Here is a 19136-nt window from a genome sequence, read left to right as displayed (position 1 = left end):
AATACTAAAGGCAGAAGTGCTGTGTAAGGGGCAATCATCCTGTGTTCCAGGAAAGAAGAGAACAGAAGGATAAAGCAGTTTAAAAGCCTGAATGTTCTGCTCTGCAGAAAAATGTGAAGGAGAGGTTCAATGCCACACACAGTACAGTGAAAGGCCTGGAATAAAATGAGATTTGGCCTCTGCTTTGATTTTTGGAGTAAGCCAAACCTGAACTGTGAACCTCCAGAAGCTCAGGAGAACACTTCTATTTAGGCACTTAAACATTGTAGAACATGTACAGCATAAGCACCTAGAGTGCAAGTGAGGATACGGTATTACATTGATTTAAACCCTAAAGCATGAGGTTGTGTCTCCCTTCCAAAACGTAGGTTAGCACTTAACCCACTCTGCTATATCTTCTGTACACTCACTAGAAATATCAGTGTCTAACTCTTCTGTGAATTGTGCTAAGTTCATGGCTGCTTTCACGTTCTGTGGCAGTAAGGTTTTGATGTGCTTACAGGAGCAATTCCTGCTCCTTTGCTCTTTGGCATTTTCTCACTTTTGATGCATTGATCTTTCTCTCTGCTTGTGTGTCATAAGGTAGAATGAAGACAGGAATTTCAGGCTTTTTTTTTTTTCCCCCACAATGTCATTTACAATCAGGCTTTTGTGATACTTTCCTTGCTGTTGTGTTTCTTGCTGCATAACCTGCCGAGGCTTTTGGGGCCACCATTTGCCATTGTAACTCGGAGATGCAGGGGTCTCTGCAGGAGTCATAGTCCAACCTCTTTATAAGGAATTGTTTTCTGGGTGATAAATCTCTGGGTTGTGCCAGTTTTACCCCAAGCTGCCATGCAAGCCCTGTGCTCGAACCTTGGATTCAGAGTGACTGTGCAGCCACTGGGCTGCCCTCTGTGCATGTTTAAATCTGAACACCCCTCCTACTGTTCATGAAGCTTTTAGCATCTAACAGTTCACATATGGGTGGGCTAGACAAGAATGAAACATGAGCATAGCAGCCTGTATGCAGAATAAATGATTTAAATCCACCATGTTCTGTAGCAGGCAGCAGTACTTTGACTTGTATAACCAGAAGACATGGGACAACTGCCTGGCCCGAAGCATGGAGCACAGCGCCAGTAACAAGCCTGACTTCTCTGAAACCAGATCCTGCCCTGACCCTGATTAATTACTCAGGAGTTGTTCACACGACCAAATTCCTCCTGTCAGAGTGCCCTGTGCTGACTGTCAGGCCTGCCAATGAAAATAGAGCAGCTGTAATCCCCGTGAGTTATTCCTCTGTCTGGACGTAGTGTCCTATCAAATGATGATCATGTGATAGGGCTCCTACTGCTTTCCAGATCCTCTAGTTCCTCCTGTGAAGTATGCTGATACACTTTTAACATCTCAGGTTATTGTTTTGGTACACTATGCTAAAGGCATATCTTTTTCTGTGGACTTCATAGGGCTGAAATATTCTGTACAAGAGAACAGATCCTTCTGTCTTCCAAGAAAGAATTCATTGAATGACCTTCACTGATTCATTCTGTTAAGTTACTAACAGTGCTTTGAATATGCTAACGTGGGCCAGAGTAAGTGTAATGCAGTAAGAAGTACACAGCTTCTTCCACAAGAATAACTTCATCTCCTTTAAGTTGAAAAGTAGACGCTGGGGAGCTGCTGTAGGCCTGGCATGCATGCTAACTTGTACTGAACAGCACACAACAGCTGTACTATGGCCTGGTGAGGGCAGGCTTCAGGCTGCTGGGCATCAGAATCGAGATGCAGTGAGGAGTGTCCTTCAGGTATGCAAGGAAGTTGGGTTTACTTTTGATATCTGGAAAATATATTTGATTCCAGGCTTTCCAAAATTCCATTTTTCTTTGCTCTCCAAATATTTCCGAGTGGCTCAAGATCCTTAAGCAGAATAAAGCAGGTTTATTTGATTCTATTCTAGTGCTTGGCCTAGTAAAGTTCACACTTCCCATTTTCTTCCTTAAAAGGGTGAGAGATGCACATCTCCAGAAAACCCCAAAAGAGTGAGATGGTCGTTTCTGATAATCACCTGCTTGCCAGAGCTTGAAATGAGAGTGAGTGAGAGTAAGGAACAAATCAAAATGCAAGTGTTAAGAGACCTGCAGTAAAACCTGCAGGCTGGCAACGTTTTCATGGGTGAGTGAATCCAGGCTTTTCTCAGCGTGGTACTTGCTCAGGATGGTGGTTCTTTGCACAGAGGTATTTGGCTTCGTAGGTTTTGCCTCTTGCCAGGTTTTTTTGGGAAATACATCAGCTGCCTTGATGTCTGAAATTCCCTGGGGAGCACCCAAAGAGAGCTCTTAAAGTGGCACTGTTTTGCTAATTACTAAGGCCAACTGTTGTCTGGCTGAATTGTCTGCATTAACAACGGGCTCCCCCTGCTTCCCCTCTCCAGTTTTAATTCTAATGCTAACAGACCGCATTGTGATTATGCTAATAATGCTGACTTTCTTACATAAGGACATATGTGAGGTGTGCTGCATTTCCTAATTGTTTCATTCTAGTTTTGCTGGTCCATGGGTAGTAGTACTTGTAGGTTCTATTATTTTGGTAAAGAAAGGTCAGCTTTGTTGGCATTGCTACAGCAGGCATTTCAGGAAGAGAGTAATGGAAAAAAGGCAAAGTTTATATATATATATATATGTGTGTGTGTGTGTGTATACATAATATATTTATATTTTTTTTCTGCCACACACGTGTAAAAAAAGACATTGAGCAGCTGTTGTGCCAGTAAGGAGCCGGTCACCTCTGCTTTCTCTTCCTACCTTGGAATGTGCCAAGAGGCATGTCAGTAAAGCCAACTTTTCTGAGTGTAGAAGACAAGTTTCTTTTTGAGTGACCAGGTTGGAGCTGTGACTGAACTTCACAAGAGAGGATGATAGCTTCTTTCTCCATGATCTGCAACCCTGTCAATGACTGGGGAGTTGGATCTAGATGACCTTTAAGGTCCCTTCCAACCTAAGCCATTCTGTTATCTTCCCAGGCATGGAGGTGAGGCTTACTAGCCTGTAGTTTCCTGGGTCTTCCTTTTTCCCTTCTTTAAAAATGGCAGCAATGGTTCCATTTTTTCCTGTCACCAGGAACTTTGCCTGACAGCCACGACTCTTCAAATATGGTGGAGGGTGGTCTGGCAACAACATCAGCCAGTCCCTTCAGGACCCTGGGATGGATGTTGTCCTGCTCCATAGACTTGTACACACTCAGGTTCACGAGGCAGTTTCAGACTTGCTCTTCTCTGACAGTAGGATGGGGATTTTGCTCCCTTGAGCCCTGCTTAGAGTGGGAGGACCGGAATCCTGGTTTTGGTACTGTCTTCTGTGGCTCTTTTGAGTTGTCCTTTTGATCTGTGAATGCGATTTGTTCCATCTGAAATATGAAGAAGAAAAGTTTTTTCTTAGGGCTGGGGTAGCAGATGAGAAAAGTGAACTAGGTTCCTTCTGCCAAAAAAAATTGTGCAGAACACTTGCTGCGTCATGAGATTCTAATGGGCAGAAGAGCTGAGCTCTTCTTGATTCCCATTCCCCAGTACAGCTGACCCTGCTTGTGATCTCATCCAGTTTTGTAAAGCACCTTACAGTCTGGGGTTTGGGATGCAGTACATTAAATGTGTATAAGGATTATTGACAATGCTGGAATTCTTCTCTTGATGATACAATTATATATAGTATCCTTGTTGCTGTGAAGTCTATTAATAGTGGTTTTCCCTACCCACAAAATTAATGTTAATCTCTGTGGGACTGAACTGCAACAGGGCAACCCAAAATAGAGCTTTGGCACTGCTACTGAGTTGTTTTCATGGCAGTTAAAACCAGATTGTTAGCAAAATAACTACCTGTTACTGGTTTTGTCTGTAAGTTGCTTTTTTGTTTCTTAATGTTACTTAGGACATAAAAGTGAGAAGCCAAAATATAGGTATTTATTTGATTGACAGTAATGGCTCTGAGAGAAGCCATTTAAATATTATTTACATATTATTTGAAGCTGTAATAAGCTATCGTGTCAATCCATAGCATGGCATTGTTATTAAATGAGTCTCCGATGGGATAACTCATAATGGTGTTATGCAAATTAAGCACATTTAAAAACTTTAGTAAGAACATTACTGTACAAGCAAGGTAACCAAGTTTTCATCGTCAGCGACTCTCATTTTAAATTTAAAATGCACAGTCTGTGTATGTGGCTAATGTCTCTGCAAAGCTATCTAATAAGGGCCAGACATAGCAACACACTGAGTATAGAAGTCCCTACTGATTTTAATAAATACTTTAACACATAAAACTTCTAGGAACGTTGCTTTGCTGAGCTTACACTAATGAGTACCCTTGTGGGATGAATAGATAGAAAATGAAAATATATTTTCTCCTTTCCATTGAAAACTTTTGTCTCTAAGACAGAATTTGTACATTGAGATGGCTAAGACTTGGATGAAAAGGGAGAGGATGTGGTTTAACAAGGAAACACTGGCAAACTGTAAGCATATGCAACAGTTGTAAATGACATTTTTCTTTAAATGATCTCTGAGTGTATGTAGTCCTACGTCAGTCAATTTCCGCACGGCTCAGTGGTCAGTTCAGCTGGCTGCAAAGTTTTGGAGAAAATGGCTGTTTCAGGGCTGATGTTCACTTCTGCACTAAGCTTTCATATAAACAGACATCAGAGACCCTAGCACAGGATTATGAACTCCCCACTTTTACTGTGCGAAATAATCAAAGCCACCTGGCTGGCCAGAATATAGCTTCAGGAAAACCAGTTCAGAGCTATGTAACTGAAGTAAAATCAGATAGATGGGAACTGTTCTTGAGCATTTGATGAGAACGAGACCTCCCAAACATGGAGTGCAGCTCAGATCTTCTAAGGCTTTAATGCTAAAGAAGCATAGAAAGTTAAATTGCTTTGCAAAGTTTGTTTGGTCCTCGCAGAGATGGCACATCCAGTGTGCATCGTTTGATGAACTGAAGGACTTCTTCCTGAAAAATGTGTGTGATGTTAGAAATGTTTTGTAGGAAAAGTGGGTCTGCTTTTCAGAAACCTTCTCCAAAGTTTCAGACTAACCATCTCAAAATTGTTCACATCAGTACGTGAGGAACAAAGAGCTGAGTCTTCCAGACGTTTGGAAGTTATTCCAGCCTTTCTTTCTTCTGTGTAGAAGGAGGCTTACTGAAGGCCTCAGCAGAGCATGCACAACCTTCTTACAGTGTGTTACTTGAAAGGTGACAACGGTCATAAAATTACTCGATAGGATTTCCTTTGAGTCCTGAAGTAAGTCTGAGAAAACGTGCTCTTTCTGTCTGCCAAGGTTGTTCAAAGCTTGTACAACAAGTTTTCTGTTTGTTTTGTCACTTGGAGTTGCTCAGCAGAGTTGTAACCATGCACAAGGGTTGAATCTCTCTGTTTTACTGCTGCTTTTCTTTCTAAGTGCACGTATTCATGCACATAGGTGCACCACTGTCTGAAAAAAGTGTTGGGAATAGCCTAGCCAACATACTGTCAGCACCACTTGAAGCCAGGCTTGCTTAGATTTTTTTTGGCTGTGAGGAGGCCTGAAACACAAAAGAAAGCAAAGCTAAAAGGATATTTTAACTGAGTGAGGATGCATTCTTTCATTGCAGCCATCCCATGAGGTTCGGTCGTTCCATCATCATAGGTTTATATGAGGGATTCCTGGAAGCGGCTGCCAACAGAGCAGTTTTGGAGTGTCAGGCAAGATCTGGGTGAAGCCACCGTGGTATGTCAGCTGCACATTCTGATGGGCGCTGATACCATGGGGGGACTGTAGGGTCTCATACTGACACGTTACTGCTGCCTCGCACCAACTCCAAAGGTGTCATTCATCAGGCTGAATTCCTGTACCATGGGGAGCCTGCAATCCCTATAGGATGTGCTGATATAACTTCCAGTTGTTTGTGATGAAGATGCTGCATCTGTTGGATTTGTTGAGTATTTGAATTCAAATACACCTGATGTTGTTTTGCTTCCCAGCTGAAGCTCGGCTGCTTAGGAACAAGCAGTAACCAAAGTGCATTGTGCATAAAGATATGCCTCCCTCCAGAACACAAGAACACATACATGCAAAACCCTCTTCTTTGACATTGCTTTTGAATTACTTCCTGCCCTTACAACCTCCTTTTGATTTCCAATTCAAGTCTGCCAAAAGGCCTGGGTTCCAATCAAGACAGTTTGCAGAGCATTAATACTCAAATAAATGCAACAGGCAATCAAGCTGCTGTGAGTTAATGGCAGGACACTTGAAAGTGCTGTATTTCAGATAATGGTGTCACTTTCAGAAAGGCATGCAAACTGGTTTAATAAAATGTTACGTTTTATTAAATTCCTGACCATTGGGAAGGAGATTGCATAGGAGAATTTAAAAGATTGGGAGTTTCTGGCTTTATTTCTGCACTGCTGATAAGCAGTAATTTTTGCAGAAGGGGAAGAAGTAATCCTCTGCAATAAAACCATTTTCATAATACCATGGGAATGAGTTATTGCTTGAGGTAAGGCACAGTTTCTAATGGCTGCCTAAGCTTTCATCTCCATCTTTCATGGGCTAGTCAGACATTTTTATAGCGCTGACACAAAAAGAGAGCATTTATGTTGCTTCCATTCTCCATCTGTCAACAGTTAGGTTAAAGTGCCACTACAGGAATATTTCTGATTTCCATTCCAATGTGGTTCATCAATATACAGTATTTGAGCCATACAAACTCTCAGGGTCCTAATCACGTTTTTTTTTTTTTTTTAAAATGCACCGCTAATGGTTGGCAAATAGGAAACAAAAGTCTGTCTTTTTAATGTGAAGAGTGGTTAGGATGGTACTTGCTTTGTTGTGCATTTCTCTGCTGTACCTGCCTTACAGTTTTCTGAACTATTCTGAATTGTTTTAGAGTGAATAGTGTGAAAAGTCCAAACGTGTTAGGTTAGACTAGAAGCAGATCTTTTTGTTTTGCTTGTATGAGATGCAGCCCCAAACACCAAAAATTGGTTTAAATTTGTGTATCAGGTAGGAGCAAAAGGTAAAGAGGTAAGCTTTGTAGTAAACCTTCACATCCCTCTTCTACTCGACCTTTCTTTCAGCTGATGACCCTTAATGGCACAACCACAGAAAGGTCATTCTGCAGAGAAATTTGCAGACCTCCAAGAGCAAAACTCTTAACAAGTTGTTCAGAGCGTAGTGCAGTTCTAAGGCTGGGCAGGGTAGATACCTATGTTTGCAGGAAGCTAAAGATGACTGTGAGGCACAGGGATTTCTTATTCCTCTCCAGTGACGCTGTGGAAACTCTGATTTTTTGGATACAACAGAGAAGAAAAATATGATGGAAAGAAATTTTACCTTCCTTTCTGAGGCATGACTTTTGGGCTTATTTCTAGGATCATTCTTTTACATTCATGGCTTTTTTCTCCTGATTGATCTTTGCCTTTCTTGTAGAATAGCACCCAAAACCAAATACCCCAAACTCAACTTCTATCACTGATGACAAGTAGAAAAGAAAAATCATGCCTGACTACTTCAGTGTATCCTGCATGCAAAGTAGTGTATGGCAAGAAATACCCACTATGTGATGAGAACCAGTGAGAACAAGGTGGATGGGGGATGGCAAAGTGGTTTCCTTTTTTTTCTTTTTTTTTTTTTTGTTAAAATAAAACAGCAACACCCTGAGCTCTGAAGAGGGGGGAAAACAATCTGTTTTTAAAGGGATTTTCTGCCAAGTACCCCTGTCCCTTGGGTATGCAATATTCACTTAGCGTAAATTTCTTTCAGCTTTCTCTCAGATTTCTAGTGCCTCATTTTTCTCCAGCTAATACAGTGCAGTTCATATACTGTGTTTTATGGGTGAGTGGCTTCCAGGGGAAGGTAGGTGTGAAAGACCATGCGACCATGAAACTGAGTTATATGGAGTAATCACTACAGCAGAGAAGGAACGTTTAGTCCCTTTCCTGTCACAGTCAGATGAGGCTTTCACACCATGGGAGCGATTGTAGAGATTCAAAGGAAATATTACTTGATTTGTTTCAAGTTGTTTTTAGCTCATTGGCTGAGTTTTCTGGCTTCTGGAAACTTTATATTATGTTTCCTAGCAATGCTGAGGATGCTGCTGGCCACTGGAGCGAGTATTATAACGCTCACTCTGCGCCTGGCTTGAGCTACACGATTAACTTGTTAGCTGTGGTCTTGTAGTCCATGTGATACAGATGTAAAGTACCATATCTTGACTTCACATAAACAAAAGGCTTTCTTGTCTCAACAGAGTGTGTTGTGTTGCATTTCTTGCTGTCAGAGTCTCTATATCTGTATAACTAGGACTGTCCAGCTAGTGCATGTGATTGCATTTCTGAGCTCTTACACGCTTGAGATCTGTCTGAAATTTCACAGAATTAAGAAATCAAACCCACATTCAAAATTCCTTGGAATTTGTTTATATCCAGTGCTTTGGCTTTGTACGATGATAGGATGGTACAGAGGATCGGTCTCTATAAAGTGCACCTATTTGAAGATGTAAGGTGTTGAAGTTGTGAATGTTATTGCACATCTGCTCCTACAGCTTTTTTGCAGCTGGGAGCCTTCTGTTCCCCTAGCTGATCTTTCACTGTTCCCATTTAAGCAGGGACCTGAATGCTATTAGAAATAGCAGCGAAAGAGACGAGTATTACACCCATTTTATTCATATCTACTGCTTTCTGTCTCTTAGTTGTGCTTCTTCAGTCGTCTTCTCGTATTGTTGTCCACCCTCTGTTACCTCCCACAATGATGATTAATGGAATGCTCCACACTTTTTTTGAACTCTTGGTTTTTCCTCTTAGTTCCTGATTATTTTAATTCTGCCAGACCTTTTTTCATAGCCTTCCCTCGTCTGCCTCTAATTTACAGTATATCATCTCTCCTGCTCCAGTCCCTCATTTCCATTCCTGTAACGTTCCATGTTCTTTCTTGGAGCCTGAGCTGAGCACACAGACCAGTTAAAATGAAAATATACTTTTCAGATTTTAGTAGCCTAATTATTTTATTTTAAATGAAGCCGAGACATCAATCAGACTGTTCTCTAAATCCCAGTCACATCAGCAGCTAAATGAAAATATCAGTTATTCTCTCCCATTCCCAACCCACTTGCCTTTAAATGGTATTATCACAGCAAATATTAGGAGTTTAGACATGTCCGTAGTCTTTTGTTGAAAATCTCTTGCAAACGAGGCAAGGGAGATGCATCTGAAATCCTAATATCTCATGAAATAATATTAACAATGGGTCTGGCACATGTGAGTGTTCAGACAGGAGGCTGTCAGATCCCTTGAGGTTGAAAATGAGAAATATTTGAAAGACAGAGAGCAAATCACAGAAATGGCAAGTTGAGAGAAAAGGCTTTTGCAGATGGGGTGGTTCAAGCTCCTGGGGCCGGTTCTCAGCTCTGGTATGGGCTTGCTTCTCCACTTTAGCCAGGGATTCCTGAAGTGTCTCGCAGGGCTTGAGCATGTCCAGTAATCAGATCCTGTCCTCTCCGATGTCCTCACCCTTTTTCAAAGCCCAGAGCACCAAGGGACTTTAATTAGAGCTGCAGACACTCAGCCCTTCTGAAAACTGAATCCAAAGTGCCTCAGGTTACTTACTCAAAAATATGTGGATGTATTGAAAATATTTGCCTTTTGGGCTTCTAAAAAATCCTTTTCCATAGCTTTTTTTTTTTTTTTTTCCTTCTTGTTAATCAGGAGATTGAGAAGCTGAGGGTTGTATGTGTGAAAATGCTGTGTTAAGGAGGTGGACATTTAATGTGTCATCTACTTAGAGATTTCACCTGAGCTTGAAGGGCCTTTGTTTAGATTCACTGTATAGGCATATAACGGATATTCATAAACCTCTTAATTTGAGGCTTCTTATTTAGCACAAGTCTGATGCAGGTTCCTTTATGGCCAGTGGGGAGGGATGCACTTCTAGAGAATGATTTGGTGACTTTTAAGTTAGGATCTCTATCTCAATCAGATTTTTCTGATCGTTTTCACTGCACCTAAATCCTCTTTCATATCTTTTCTTGGTCTATCTGTGGTTCATAGTATTTTATTTCTCCTACTTGGATCTTTTTCTTTTTTTTTTTTTCTGCAACCGTGACCACAGAGGAAGTTGTGCAACTCGACTGCCTGTGTTTCTTTTCACCCTTCATAGAGTGAGAGTCAGATTAATCCAGATATTAACAGTGGGACAGTGGGAGCATACGAGTTAATTTATCACACTGTGGCCTCCTGCTACTTGAGGGAAGCTTATAAGCAGGAGGCAGACCAACTTTTTAGAAGTGGAAATAATGGTAGAACAAGGTGGAATGGCTTTAAACATAAAGAGGATAAGTTTAGATGCTAGGAAGAAATGCTTTACTCAGAGGGCACTGCTGCCCAGAGCTGTGAATGCCCCTTCCCTGGAGGTGCCCAAGGCCAGGTTGGATGGGCCCTAGACAGCCTGAGCTGGTGGGGGGCAGCCAATTCGGGGCTGGGTGGGCTGTAAGTTCTTGTTAGTCCAACCTAAGCTCTTCTGTGATTCTATGAATTTATGGTCAGCCAGCTGCAGAGTTAGGAATATGATTGCTTTACCAGGCTGAGTCCAGTGCTTTTTTTCCAGTAGATGGTGTGTTCTCTCCTTCTAGCTATATGTCTTATTGACAGCGTGTACAAGTAGCCATTTTTGCATTAGGGATCACTTCCTATTTTTTCTGGAGTGGGCTGCGGTTTTTAACTCATAGTGAAAATAAAACAAAGAGGTCTGGAGTTTTTATTGCTTCTATTTCCCCTTCAATATTTTATAATTTGTTCTTATTTTTTCTCCTCCTTTCTTCTGCTATACTCCGACGGGATGAAGACATGAGAGGCGATGTTAAGAGCTTTATCAAAGTTCTGTCTAATAATAATAATGAGATTTGTAATGAGCTTCTGAAGGACAGGGATCGGAACCACTTACCCTAATGGCACTACAAGGTAATGAAGATTCAAGTGGTTCTTGTTAGATATGAATCTATCAGAAAATCGGAACTTGTCTAATATCGTAATGCTAGGGAAAAGTCGGTCATTGATGCTGGAAAAGCTTTACTTCTAGTTTTTTGTTTCAAATGCGGGCAAAGCAGCTTGACATCTGTGTTGTTTAGATTTGTGGGACTCCAGGTGTGCATGCTGGTGCTCTCCTTCCCATTAAATCTGTAAATAAAGGTTCAAATAAATTCCCATTAAAATAAGTAGTAACCACATTTAATGACCAGTTTGTTGGAGTGTTAACAGCCTGTTAGCTAACAAACTCGTCATTAACTGGTGCTAACTTCTCCCGTCTTGTTTAAATAATCCCTTAACATCAGTCTTGTTTGCATTAGGGTGCTCATGTAAAATCTTCCAGTGCTTCTCTTTTTTCTTCTTCTTTCAGCCGAGAACATTGTTATCCTGTTTGGTCCTTTTCTTTCTTGTCTTACTGTTCCATTTTCCTCGACTGGCGTTCACTCTTTGTGCACTAGGAGAGCATAGTCTTATTTTCTGTTGTATTTTTTTCCAAATTTATCTTAAAATCTCCGCTTGTTCAATGAATTAGGTGACAAACCCCTAGAGGTAATTCAACTGTGGAACATAAAACTCACAAATCAATGAAGCTGTGGGCTAAATTTTCATTATGTACAGAATTCAGATGAGCTTGGGATACCCATTTGTATGCTGTTAGAGGAAGCAGAAATCCTGTCTGTAATTGTGCAACAATACAAATACCTTTCTGCAAGTCCAACAGCATGACTTACGTGTAAAGTTGCATCACATTTGCAGAACTAGATCCTGTATGTTGTAAACATAGTTTGGCTGTAACATTTGTTTTATACTGCCAGCTGTCTTGGTTTCTTACTATGGAAAGGAGAAGAGTCAGTTCAGTTCAAGTAAGATCTTAAACTCTGGCTGATATTTGAATCAAAGCTGCAGTCACTTATTTTTTAAATGGGAAGTTGTGGTGGAGGGAAAAAAGAATGAAGAAGGGGAAAGGTGTTTCAAACCTTTTTACTGTGTTCTTTTTCTCTGATTCAGTACTAAAACTGGTGAATGGGTGGGCAGGACCTCTCCAAGTTATCTGTATTTCTCATAGCTCAAAGCAGGATCAGCTATAAGTATATAAAGTATATACACCTGATGTCTGTCTGAACTTCTTGAAAGTTCTTGATCTCCAGGAGCTGCTGCCCTGCACCTTTCTTGGGCTTCTCCTCTTGTGCTTTGCTATTCTTAGGACTGTAAATACCAATCTGAATTTTTCCTACTGCAGTGCAGGGCCACTCGTTGTTATTGTATACCAAAGACGTAGCAACAAATGATTCCTTCTTCTCTGCACCGATGTGCTGTAGACTCAAAGATGTTATCATATCTCTCCTGAGTGTTCTACTCTTTAGTTAAAATAATTCCAAATCTGGCTTCTCTCCAGTTGATCTGTATCTTAAGATACAGGTCCTATTTCTTAGCGAAGAACTAAGCAGAGATATAACAGAAAGATTGCTCTAGGTACCTTAGGACTTTGAGTTCTGTTTATTAATCCCAGTACAAGGCTTTTGTTTTTCCAGGAGCAATAGTACATCCTGGTTAGGATCAGCTCCAGCCCTCTGATGCTTCTTTGAAGGTCTGCTATCCAACAGTTGATCACCACTTTGTATTTGTGTAGTTAGTTATTCCAGCCTATCTTACACTTGACCTATTAATGCCATCTTTTTTTCTTTTTTTTTTCAGCATGTTGAGTTAGTATGATAAGACCTATACTCATGGAATTCCCACTGCAGCTTTTGCACATGCAAAAAATCTGGATTATTCAGATATGCATGCATAAATACGTGTGCTTCCTATAACAAACAGTTTTTAACTGGTTTAGTGTCATTCATTGCAAGTTTTACAGCTTAGTTACTGCCTCCCTCAATAGCTCATAAAATAGACTGTAAAACTTCACATTCTCTAGACCAAAATAGAGGATACTTCTGTTGTTTTGTTTCATTATGAAAATGAGGTTTGTGATTGAGCTTTCCCCCCATCTGTTTGTATGCAAATCCCTCCCTGATAACTTAATAACCCTATTAATTTGATGTGGAGGCAGAGGCCTCACAGGGACTGAGGCTTCCAGGAGATAGGGGAAAATGTATGAATGGATGGAGAAAGGGGAAGCAGCATAGTCCTGCCCAGCAGACACCAGCTACATGGCATCTGGTGCCTGCCTGACACGCAGTCTGCTTGGAAGGGGGCATGGACTGATGCTGGGGTTGTAGAAAGTCATCATGAGTGCTGGGGGGTCAGGGCTGTTGTCCACTGGAAACAAAGCACTGATGCTGAATGAGACATTTGTTTTGTCATAGGTTGCTTTGACACAACAAAAATGAAAGCCAGGATTGTTCATAACACTTTTTTTTTTTTTTTTCTGTTGTTGCTGTTGAAGCACTGAAAGGACCTCATGAGGTGTTGGCCAAATAAATGGGTTTTGTGCCATCCCTACACATCCCAAGTGGGCATTCATTTAGGTACCCTTGTTATGGATAGAAATGGTTGGTTAAAAATGACCACTTCTAAAATTACACTATGTGATTTTTATAGTCAGAACTTTTGATTTCATTCAGGTCTTTCTACACATTATCAGGGCACAAAGAGAGGACTGAGTGACTCTTGTAGTGCTTTATTGCTTGCTAATTCTTAACTGTGAGCCAATACATGCACGCTTATGAAACATATCTGTGTATGCTTTACAATAGTAACATCCAGCAGTTGAAGCAGATGCTGTTTGAGTTTCCTGGTCATAGGATGCAAATGGAAAAAATCAGATGACATCCTGTTACAAGCAAGGAGAAGTGCACTGGAAGGAGTTCAGCAGTTGGATGATTTACTGCTGTACTTGAGCACTGTCTGTTCAGCCACGTACCATCTAAAGCTCTCCTTCAGCAGCAGACTCTGTTGTAAATAAACTGTCCAGCTTAACTGAGATGTCTTTTGAAAATAAACACAGTGCTTAAAGGGCTGCATATGCTTTTCACAAAAGCGATGGTTTTGAAACCGATGCTGCAGATTGTCAAATTCATCTTTAGATAGAGATGGCGCATTTCAGCCATTGGATGATTGCAGGCCCTAAAAACTGTCTTGTAAAAACACTTCAGAAGGCTGTGACTCTCTGGGATGGAGAGGCTGGAGTTTTGACTCTACCTTTTGTGAACTTTCCATCCAGCAACAACTTCCAAACTGCTGCTTCTTCCAGCAGAGTTAGAAGTATGTGTTCTCAGGACAGGCTGAAGGTCTGAGTCCAGCTGTTCCACAAAACCCTGCATATAAAAAATAACGTGCTACTCCTGTACATCCAGCAGGTCAACCAGAGTTTGCAGTTCAATGAGACTCTTCATCACCCTGCCTACCACACCCTAAGAATGTAGAATTGAAAAGCCTTAGAAATTCACCTTTGTTAAAAGCCTTGAGAAAAGTCTTGTAAGACCCCATTTGAAAATGGAAGCTGCAGCAGAACTGTGTCATTTGATAAATTAGCTTCTTCCCTTCTCATCTGGGCACTCATCTGGCTTTGTATTACATACCCATGAGGTAGAAAGGAGTTACTTCTGTTACACAGCTGGGAGTAGAAGGTTTCAAATCTTGCTTCAGCAAGCTATTAGATGATACTGGATTTTAAGCACTTCAGCAGTCTCAGTGGAACATGCTTGCACTGAGATGCAAGCTGCCGTACCATGCTGAACTAAGACCTAAGGACCACACTTTAAAAGGTACCTATAGAGATACCAAAGCACGTCAGGTGTGTGTAGGGGGTGAACGTCAATGCCTAGTTTGCATTGTTGTGCTGCTCTTTGTGCTGGCTTACCCCAAGCAGTGAGTTACAGGTGCTGCTCTTGTAGTTTACAAGAAGTGACTTTATGTTCTCATCACTGGAAAAAGAGATGCATGTACAGTTACAACAGAGAGAATAAGTCTTTAGCTGCTTTTTTTATTGGCTAGCTATCCATCAGCAAGTGATTTCCTCGTGCCAAGCTGTCATGACAGCAGCTCCTCATTTTACACAGGGCATGGGAATGGTAAAAGCTGTAACCCATGTGCAACTTAGGTGAGGAGGAAAGCATGAAAGAAATTGCTTCCTGCGTAGCTGGTCAGCAGTGGGGGGATAGCTGTATGTGATGTGCCTTTCTGCAGAGATCTGTGCTAGTGGCAGCTTGGATTGAGCAGATGTTGGGGCTATTGTGGTCACTCTTCACCTTTGTCTGCAAGGTGCATCAATCACTGTAATTATAATGGGACATGGAGCCAGCAACTGAAGGAGAAAAATCAACCCAATCCTAGGAACAATCTTTCTTGATGAATTCTCTCCCTTAAATCGAAACAATTCGCTGGGTAACCCAGCTGGGGTTCATATGCTTTTGATTACTGTGGGCTATTTAGCTTTACAAAATGACATGCTGCTTAATGGACTTTTAATGGTTATAGGTTTCTCTCCCTCTCTTTTTTTTTTAATGAGCTTCACCAGTTTGTTACTAATGCCCTGTAGAAATCTGGCAAAGAGCCAGACTTGATGTTACAAATTTTCTGGTTTTCATGTGGGATAAGTGCAACCAATGCAGCCAGTGGGGATGTCTGTGTTACCAATCACACTGTAATGCCATTAAATAAAAAGGAAGGAAGAGCTAATTGAGTACCCTGCAGTCCTAATAATGGCGTACTCAAGGATGATATAATTAACACTTTGCAGCTGAAGTCTCACAAGAAGTCCAGTCTGTTGTTCAACCTCTGACAGACGGAACTTCTTAAAGCTCACTGTGCTTCCCTTGGCTGCTGTCAGGTTGGCGTGTCAAGTGAAGGTTGTGCTCACTGTCATAGTGCAGATAAGGCTGCGTCCTTCTCAGCATGGAAGCCAACACTCCTTTGATGCTTGGCTAGCTAGAAAGCTTTTCAGCAGTGACTGTTCCAGCTTTCACATTTTCCTCAGAAAAGGCTCGTGTTTATTTTCTGAGTGTGAATACTTGGTATTTAAAAAACATGTGCTTTATTTTTTAAATTGGAGGAGATTCCCTTTCTGCATTTGCTAGTCGATGCCATTCTAGAGCAAGCTGGAAGCACTGGAGCATCTTAGTGGATAGTTCTTAGTGACTTACAGTTCTGCCTAAACTCCCTCTTGAGCATGGACTGTTACAATGGCTTTGGCATGAGCCCTGGCTCAGGTACAGGTTTTAGGTGAGTCCTTGGCTGAAGCTTTAGTCTCTGCTTCCCTATTGCATGGGTGTGCTTCAGTGCAGATAGGCCAAGCAGGTGGTGGCTGTGCCAAGTCCTGCCTTATGTCCCAGGAGGTGGTGCTGAGGCTGCAGGGGAGCCTTGTTCACCCACCTTGCAGGCTGTGTGATGTGCAATGAGGCACTGCAGTAATTCTGAGAAACTGTGGCCTGTTGGAAAGGTGAAGAATCACACAAAGCTTTGATTCCTCTTCTGCCCAGCTGTAGGGAGCTCCTCTGCTCTCGATAACTGGGAATTCCTGGGTTACACCCCTAGTCACTGTAAATTGGCAGCAATCCTGCAGAATTGCTGCTCTGGCTTCTCACAGTGAATAGTTACCTGCCTGGTAGAGCTACTCCAGGTGAGAAGCCAACCTCTGGATTACGTGGTTGAAGAACAAAATCATCTGTTATTCTAAGAGGTGTGGTTATTATGTTTTGCTGAGATTAGGAAGCCGTATTTCTCTTAATTAGGAAGTATTGGATGTTCATCCATTTCCTAACTACCATTCCAGGACAAATACAAAGGAAGCAAAACAAATATTTTAGCACTTCTTTGGAAAGGAGTAGAAAGTCATAAAAGGATGGGTTACCAGCTGCATGCTTAGAGCCCAGAATGGATCCATCACTTTTAGACTGAGAGAACTCAGCTGACTACAAGCATGCTCCTGCTGGAGTCGATCTTTTTCTTGGACCTTAAGACAGACTGAGGTCATGTGTGAAGAGATTGTGGTGCTTACGCAGCCGGAGCCTAGGCAGCATTTTCCAACCACAATTAACAAAAGCAGCATCACGGCATATTTTTGGGCCTTCCCTGAGGGCTCTGGTTTAAGATGCTCTTGGCAGCATGGCTGATTCCTGATAGTTTGATAATATCTTTGTATGAAAATCTAAGCGTGGGAAATTCCGGAATGCCAAAAGTACTCTGTCAGTTTACAGTCAGCTCTGGGTTACCAGGGACAAGATGCAGGGAAGAGCTGGAATAACCTGCATAAAGAGAAACTGTATGCAACATGAGATGTGTGTATATTCAGCTGTCAGAACATACGGCAGCGATGCAACTGAGAAAAGGCACATCCTTGAGACAAACTGTAGAAGGCCAGTATTGACCTGAGCTGATAAGTGTGCATAACTAAAGCACACTGACATATGTGATCAGAGTGCTTTCAGACTTATTTTGGCTCATGAGGAGCCAGCTACTTGCACGTCTACTCTCATAGCCCAGGTAATTCCCTGTATGGATATTTCATCCAGGGATACCCAAGAGCTGGTAGTACTTCTGTTTCTCCTATATGCAATTGCAGTTTATTTTCAGTTGGTATTAAGAAAACCCCAGCATTGTAGACAAGATAGCAGTTGAGCTTGCTACCTTACTGAATGGTCCAAAGTCGATGTGTGTATTTTATTCCCTACTTTCCTTTGCTCTGAGATTGCAGGACTTCTTTATGACCAAACCAGGATAAAAAATAACATTCCATAAATAAGAGCATAAACTCATATAATTTACATGTTTATTTGAATAAAAAACAAACAAACAAAAAAACGTTTGTTTGTCCCTTTTATATTCACTTCAGCGGAACGCTCCTACCAGGTGATGAATTTGGCCACATGTGCTTGAAAACAGCAAATATAAATGAATATCAGGGGTTATTCAAAGGGAAGAAATATCAGCTCCTCAATCTGAGTATCTGTATCTGTTCAAAACCATTCAGACTTCCAACGTCAAACATTTCCAAAGATGTGCTACTTACCAGCTGCAGTCGGGGATCTTGATGGAAATTGTTTGAATTACCGTGATATAAATAACAGTGATGTTGAGTGATGTCTGTGTAATCCATCTGTGGACAAATAAAAGAGAGGTGTAATTCATGGAGCAGAGCACTTTTAATTTCAGGTTGAATTCTACCAGAGAACAAACAGTGACTGATGTACAGGTCTGAAAGCTGGGTGTCAGTGGATTAAGCAGCAGTGTTTTTTCCAGGGTTGCATCTCCTGCCTTGGATGCCCTCATGCTTTTCAGGGTGGTAGAATGGGGGTGTTTAATACCATTTCAGTGGCCCCAGCTTGCAGCCTTGTGGTCTGGCACAAGCCCTTTCTCCTTAAGGGTTCAAGCTGCCATAACAGACAGTGGCATGGAGCAGCTGAGGCTCCAGCACAGACCCAGGTCTGCCGTCTCCACAGCACGAGCATTTCCCATGGAATTGGGGCAGAAATGCCTGATGCTGCTGCTCTGAGGTCTGCTGGAGCCTGGCTGCCAGGCACCTGAGTGACATGTGGGGCAAGCATCTCCTTGGTAAGCAGCAGGAATCGTGATGACCCTGTGTGGTCGCTGATGTGATGCACTAATTGCTCTGATGCGTGGCTCCCATTCAGAAGTAAAAGCCCGCTGAATTCAGGAGTTTCAAACACAGCACAAGTATTTGTAGTGGGCTGTTTGGAGCAGCTGCGATCTGCTTTTTGTCATCCGTGTATGGCTTAAACTATGCGGTCTTTCAGCAGCTCTGGGACTGAAGCACATGTAAATGTGTGTTCTTTTTTCCTCTTTCTTCTCTCTAGGCCGTGCTTTAAGGTTTTACGTAATTTACATACAAATAATTTGTTCCACATTTTAATAATTTCCTGGGTAAGAAGGAATAACGTGGGGCCTTTCTGTTGTGCAACAAATGTATCTGCAAATGTATCTCCAGTACTACAAGGTTGAATCTGACCTACACAGGCTGGGATTTCTCAGAAGAACCTATGCTTGCTAGTGTAAGGCGTGTATCAACTTGATAGTATTTGGTTTCAGTTTTTTGTATTTGTTTTTTAATAGCTTTGAAAACCACCAATGTATTCCTCAGGGATTCTAAGGTGGAGGAGTCACTCGGATGTCTCAGATCGTTGTACAAATATATATTTCTT

General features: G+C 41.6%; 1 non-coding gene across 2 annotated transcripts in view; it reads left to right on the top strand.

The window, feature by feature from the left end:
• LOC421268 overlaps nt 1-19136 on the top strand; it is a 225516-nt gene that overhangs the window by 6775 nt on the left and 199605 nt on the right. Inside the window, exon 1 of one of the 2 annotated variants that reach the window (XR_005858509.2) lies at nt 11789-11897. The exons of the other annotated variant lie outside the window; for it this stretch is intronic. This is a non-coding gene — a transcript (uncharacterized LOC421268). Of the gene's footprint in view, nt 1-11788; nt 11898-19136 lie in introns of those variants that run through there. 2 annotated transcript variants of the gene reach the window in all.

Source organism: Gallus gallus, chromosome 3 (assembly GCF_016699485.2).
Source record: "Gallus gallus isolate bGalGal1 chromosome 3, bGalGal1.mat.broiler.GRCg7b, whole genome shotgun sequence".
Classification (NCBI taxonomy): Eukaryota; Metazoa; Chordata; class Aves; order Galliformes; family Phasianidae; genus Gallus; species Gallus gallus.
This window is presented reverse-complemented; position numbering and strand designations above follow the sequence as displayed.